Source organism: Thalassophryne amazonica, chromosome 8 (assembly GCF_902500255.1).
Source record: "Thalassophryne amazonica chromosome 8, fThaAma1.1, whole genome shotgun sequence".
In the NCBI taxonomy this organism is placed as follows: Eukaryota; Metazoa; Chordata; class Actinopteri; order Batrachoidiformes; family Batrachoididae; genus Thalassophryne; species Thalassophryne amazonica.
The window spans coordinates 77162619-77169647 of record NC_047110.1 but is presented as its reverse complement, the minus strand read 5'-3'; positions in this window follow the sequence as shown (position 1 = coordinate 77169647).

The following is a 7029-nucleotide window of genomic DNA, read 5'->3' as shown; positions in this document are numbered from 1 at the left end:
GATGACGCTAAAGATAATCTTATCAGATATTCCTGCTGTGTGTGGTGTGTTCAGAGCGCTCTGATCTGCTCGGAAGGGCGTCAGGAGCGCTCTGACCGGAAATCTGGGATATTCAACATGTTGGATTTTTTTGGCCCGATATCACAGCATGTGTTGTGTCCTCCGACCACAAACTTTATCTTTACATGTGTGGTCTCAGGTTTTGGAAACCTAAAGATAATTTTAAAATCCTGTCGTGTGAACCAGGCTTTATAAGACGGTTTCACTGTGCAGCAAAATACAGAAGAGTTGGGAGGGAGAGGATTAACAAAAGGACAGTCTATAAAAGTGGGTCTTCAATCTTGATTTAAAAGTCTCCACTGTGTCAGACTGCCTTATAGATGCAGGTAGAGCATTCCAGAGAGCAGGGCCACAGTAAGAGAAGGCTCTATACCCCACAGACTTTTTATTCATCCTTGGAACACACAGAAGTCCTGCGCCTTGCGAACGCAAGGGCCACGCTGGTACGTCAGGCTTGATCAAGTCTGCCAGGTAGGAAGAAGCCAGGCCATGAACAATTTTATAGACCAGCAACAGGACTTTAAAATCCAATCTGGCAGAAACTGGAACCCAATGAAGGGACCCCAGAATGGGTGTAATGTGGTCAAACTTTCTGCTTTGTGTCAAAAGTCTGGCAGCAGCATTCTGCCAGACTCCTGACACAAAGCATTCTCCTCATCTGAGTTTCCACTAAGTGACCACTTGTTTCACACACTCATTCTAACAGTACCCAAGGTTTCTCTGAAAAGATCAAGCCCCAAAGACATCCAGTCGCCACCTTAGTTCACTGGTTAACATCCAAGTTTCACAACCATACAGTAAGATAGGAAGTACAAGGACATTAAATACTTGGACCTTTCTTTTCCTGCAAAGATACTGGCATCACCATACACATCTGTTCAGTGACTTCATGACTCCAAAAGCTCTTTCCATCCATCTGTCGTGGTCCTTCTCTCTGTTCATCTCAGAATGCCTTCTTGGATAACGCAAAAATTACTGCAGGTGGTTTGCAAGAGAAGGGACACAACACTTAGAAAAACTCAGCCTTGAACAGGATAAAATGCACAGCATTTAAGTTTATTCAAGTTTTCAGCAGAACAGAATACTTGCACAAACTGAGTCCTCTAGAAAGACTGAATATGTTCCAACCGCGCTCATCTTTTTATAGGAAACTCGCGGGCATCGCTCCTCCTTAAATATTTTATTTATTTCATTCTCCAAACATGGTTTTCTAATGGAAGCAACCTTTAGTTCACCCTAAGCAGGTGTAGAGCTAATTATTCCTATATGCAGTGTTGCCACAGTTACTTTGAAAAAGTAATCTGATTACTGATTACTCCTTGAAAAAGTAACTTAGTTACTTTACTGATTACTCAATTGTAAAAGTAACTAAGTTAGATTACTAGTTACTTTTTTAGTTACTTTCCCCAGCTGCCGACAACAACTCACTTTATAGTCACCCTTTCTTGACTTCAATGAAAATAAATACTTGTTTTATAAAAAGTAAAATAAAGACCTCTTTCTTGACCTCATATTTAACTGTTGACAGCACTGTAACAGTAAAACTTGCAATTTCAAACCTACATTGTTTAGAAATGTAACTATTAAATTCTAACTCCCTAAACATTTTACTTGTCGAAATTATTATTATTTTAAGCAATATTAGTAGTTGTAGTAAAAAACGGCTTCAAAACTGGACCTTTAATCTAGGGGTGTTGTGAGGGGGGCACATCCCTGCCCCACGCCCCCATCCCATCTGGATTCGCCCCTGCTTTGGCGTTTGAGCACAAAGAATGGATTACATTTATTTATGCAGAAAACATGACCAGATTTACAGGTAAGAAAGTTTTATTGCGTTTTCACATCATGTGGTCCTCAGAAAGAGAGTTTAGGTGCATTTGAGTGGAAAATAGTGTTAGTTGTTGACACGTCGCGGAGGATCAGCTGTTTTTAACGAGACGATACGGAGCGGCTCAGCTCAGAATTCTAAATAAAGGAGGGGAAAAAGTATAAAAATGTCTTTGTAAAGCTCAGTGCAGGTGTGCTGATCACCGCGCTTTAAGAGGTGAGGACGAGTCGAGCAGCTGCAAAAAACCGTGGATGAAAAGCTCACAGCTCACTTAAAGTGGGCAGTTCAGTCGAACCCCGACCTCCTGCCCACAGACCAAGTTTAATGCTGCTGTCGACCCACAATGAAAAATAATAGTAACGCACAGTGACATGGAGAAGTAACTTTAATCTGATTACTGATTTGGAAAGATTAACGCGTTAGATTACTCGTTACTAAAAAAAGTGGTCAGATTAGAGTAACGCGTTAGTAAGTAACGCGTTACCGGCATCACTGCCTATATGACAGTTCCCCCATTATGTATGACCGATTTACAACTGTCATTTTTAAAAAACATCACTTTCTGCCGGCTGCACCTGGCATGAGGGCTCATTACTGCTTGGGCGCCAGACAGCTCTGTTACCAGGTTGGAAGGTACTTGACAGTCTGAGAGACTAATGGGGCACTTATTAGCTCAAATGAAATCCATTTTTAACAGTTCAGATAGAGGACACATGTTAGTTCAACTAGAGGGCACACAGTTCAGATAGAGGACACTTGATAGTTCAACTAGAGGGCACACAGTTCAGATAGAGGACACTTGATAGTTCAACTAGAGGGCACACAGTTCAGATAGAGGACACCTGATAGTTCAACTAGAGGGCACACAGTTCAGATAGAGGACACCTGATAGTTCAACTAGAGGGCACACAGTTCAGATGGGGACACTTGATAGTTCAACTAGAGGGCACACAGTTCAGATGGAGGACACTTGATAGTTCAACTAGAGGGCACACAGTTCAGATAGAGGACACTTGATAGTTCAACTAGAGGGCACACAGTTCAGATAGAGGACACCTGATAGTTCAACTAGAGGGCACACAGTTCAGATAGAGGACACCTGATAGTTCAACTAGAGGGCACACAGTTCAGATAGAGGACACTTGATAGTTCAACTAGAGGGCACACAGTTCAGATAGAGGACACCTGATAGTTCAACTAGAGGGCACACAGTTCAGATAGAGGACACTTGATAGTTCAACTAGAGGGCACACAGTTCAGATAGAGGACACCTGATAGTTCAACTAGAGGGCACACAGTTCAGATAGAGGACACTTGATAGTTCAACTAGAGGGCACACAGTTCAGATAGAGGACACCTGATAGTTCAACTAGAGGGCACACAGTTCAGATGGGGACACTTGATAGTTCAACTAGAGGGCACACAGTTCAGATGGAGGACACTTGATAGTTCAACTAGAGGGCACACAGTTCAGATAGAGGACACTTGATAGTTCAACTAGAGGGCACACAGTTCAGATAGAGGACACCTGATAGTTCAACTAGAGGGCACACAGTTCAGATGGAGGACACCTGATAGTTCAACTAGAGGGCACACAGTTCAGATGGAGGACACCTGATAGTTCAACTAGAGGGCACACAGTTCAGATGGAGGACACCTGATAGTTCAACTAGAGGGCACACAGTTCAGATGGGGACACTTGATAGTTCAACTAGAGGGCACACAGTTCAGATGGAGGACACCTGATAGTTCAACTAGAGGGCACACAGTTCAGATGGAGGACACCTGATAGTTCAACTAGAGGGCACACAGTTCAGATGGGGGCACTTGATAGTTCAACTAGAGGGCACACAGTTCAGATAGAGGACACTTGATAGTTCAACTAGAGGGCACACAGTTCAGATGGGGACACCTGATAGTTCAACTAGAGGGCACACAGTTCAGATAGAGGACACCTGATAGTTCAACTAGAGGGCACACAGTTCAGATAGAGGACACTTGATAGTTCAACTAGAGGGCACACAGTTCAGATAGAGGACACCTGATAGTTCAACTAGAGGGCACACAGTTCAGATAGAGGACACTTGATAGTTCAACTAGAGGGCACACAGTTCAGATAGAGGACACTTGATAGTTCAACTAGAGGGCACACAGTTCAGATAGAGGACACCTGATAGTTCAACTAGAGGGCACACAGTTCAGATAGAGGACACTTGATAGTTCAACTAGAGGGCACACAGTTCAGATGGGGACACCTGATAGTTCAACTAGAGGGTACACAGTTCAGATAGAGGACACCTGATAGTTCAACTAGAGGGCACACAGTTCAGATAGAGGACACTTGATAGTTCAACTAGAGGGCACACAGTTCAGATAGAGGACACCTGATAGTTCAACTAGAGGGCACACAGTTCAGATAGAGGACACTTGATAGTTCAACTAGAGGGCACACAGTTCAGATAGAGGACACCTGATAGTTCAACTAGAGGGCACACAGTTCAGATAGAGGACACTTGATAGTTCAACTAGAGGGCACACAGTTCAGATAGAGGACACCTGATAGTTCAACTAGAGGGCACACAGTTCAGATGGAGGACACCTGATAGTTCAACTAGAGGGCACACAGTTCAGATGGGGGCACTTGATAGTTCAACTAGAGGGCACACAGTTCAGATGGAGGACACCTGATAGTTCAACTAGAGGGCACACAGTTCAGATGGAGGACACCTGATAGTTCAACTAGAGGGCACACAGTTCAGATGGGGACACTTGATAGTTCAAAAATCCTGCCTCTACACATTTCTCGACCTCAAAGGCTGAGGACCCAGACACATAAATCTCACCGCCAAGATAAGTGAATATCTCTCAAGTTCAACACTTTGGCTGCATACAGATACACCCTTGATGTCCAAGTTTAGGAAGTCTTTGACAGCCTGGATCTTACTTTTGATCCAGGAAAACTGCAAAACCAGGCATTCCAACTCCTCACTCAGCTTCTCAAGTGCTGCAATCAGGGTGTCGTGGTTCCACAAAGATTACAGCATCGTTGGTGAATTCAAAGGTCAGTAAAACTTTCCTCACCAACAGAAGCACATCAGCTGTTTTCCACATTATCTACCCTCCAGTTCATGCAAGTATTGACCAGTGTAGGAGCCAAAACACCTCACTGACAAACAGCAGGTTTGGGTTTTTTTTTTTTACAAAGATTTTACAGCCCTCACAGTACCGGTGTTTAGTCTGATTATGATGTCCACCAACTTTTTAAGAATCTCACAATTACTCAGGATGGCCCAGGGAGAAGTCCTCCTTTATGAAAATCAACGTAGGCTGAAAAGAATCACTACCCGTGTTCACATGTGACACTGACCACTGTCAGGGTCAGGGACCCCTCACACCCCCTCCACAACCACCTTGAACTGCTGCCATCAGGAAAATGCTTCCGTAGCATTAAAACCAGGACTGCCAGGCTGTTCAACAGCTTCCTTCCCCAAGCTGTCAGACTGTTGAACAACTGACCAGGATTTTGTCACCACTGCACTTTTCCTTAATTTGGATCTCTACGAGAAACACCCTTTCATTTTGCCTGCACTATAACTGTATGTACAGCTAAATGACAATAAAGGTTGATTTGATTTGATGTGGTAGGTGGCTGTCAAGTGGTTAAAGCAGTGAGCTTGAGGCAAGAGGATTTCCGGTTTAAACCGGAAATCATACATACGGAAATACATACAATGAAATTTGTCCTCTGCATTTAACCCATCCTAATTACAGTTAGACACACTGCAACCTCTAGGAGCAGTGGGCAGCCACAGTCCAGCACCCAGGGACCAACTCCATATGTGGAGTCGCTGCCTAGGAGCAGACCCTAAGTAAGCATGTTTTGATTGTTGGAGGAAACCGGAGTGCCCAGAGGAAAACCACACAGACACAGGGAGAACACGGAATAATGTTAAAGTTTGACATTGATGTAAAAAATGTTGATCATGCTACTTTCATGTGTAACATCAGATAGGGCGATCATGAAAACATCAAAATTATGCCCTCTGTAACAATGATGTGTTTGTACAGTATACCATGTAGAGCTGTAATGATTAACTGATTATTGAACTAATCAGGAACATTTTGAGAAATGATTAATCATTTTGAATCCTTCAAAATCATCTGTTCTCCCTGTCATATTGCTAGCATCCCTGCAAACTATGCTTCCTCTCCTTTTTTAAATCGCATCATTAACAATGGAACAGGTCTCAGCCTCATTATATCTAAATTCTAGGTCTGCTAGTGAAGCCTGCTTTAGTAACCTCTGTGCTTCTCTGTTGATTTACCGCTGGTGAGCTCATGCCTTAGGTGCTGTTATTTCCGGCTGACTGGTTCTGCTGTGGGCAGCACGGTGGCTTAGTGGTTAGCACTGTTGCCTCACAGCGAGAAGGTCATGGGTTCAATTCCCACCTGTGGCTTTTCTGTGTGGAGTTTGCATGTTCTCCCGTGTTTGTGTGGGTTTCCTCCGGGTGTTCCAGTTTCCTCCCACATCCAAAGACATGCGGGTTAGGTGGATTGGAAACTTTAAATTGTCCATAGGTGTGCGGGTGGGTGTGACTGTGTTTGTTTGTCTGTACGTAGCCCTGTGACAGACTGGCGTCCTGTCCTGGGTGAACCCCGCCTCACACTCTATGACTGCTGGGATAGGCTCCAGCCCCCCACAACCCTTAATTGGACTAAGCGGTTGAAGATGAGTGTGTGCGTGTGTGTGTGTGTGTGTGAGTGGTTCTGCTGTCTTTCTCTCTGTCTGAAGTTCTGCTGTGGGGAGTCTGATGCTACAAAATTGGTCATGGATCAACTTGTTTTCTGATAATGACACCTGCAATGTTCAACAGGACTCAAGACCCTGAGACTTTGTGGGCTCGGCTCTGAGATGGACTTCACATCATTGCAAGTAACACCATATCAGAAAGTTCTGGCTACACCCCTGGATTGACTCAAATTGTGTGCAAACTCAAATTTAGTGCAATCACGTTATATATAATCTTCATGCACAGATCAGACAGGTCCAAACACAGGCTTTAAATTAAAAACCAGCACTGAACCCTTGAATAAAATATGCAATAGAACATTCTGTCCATGTTTTGTTTTCCTACAAACAT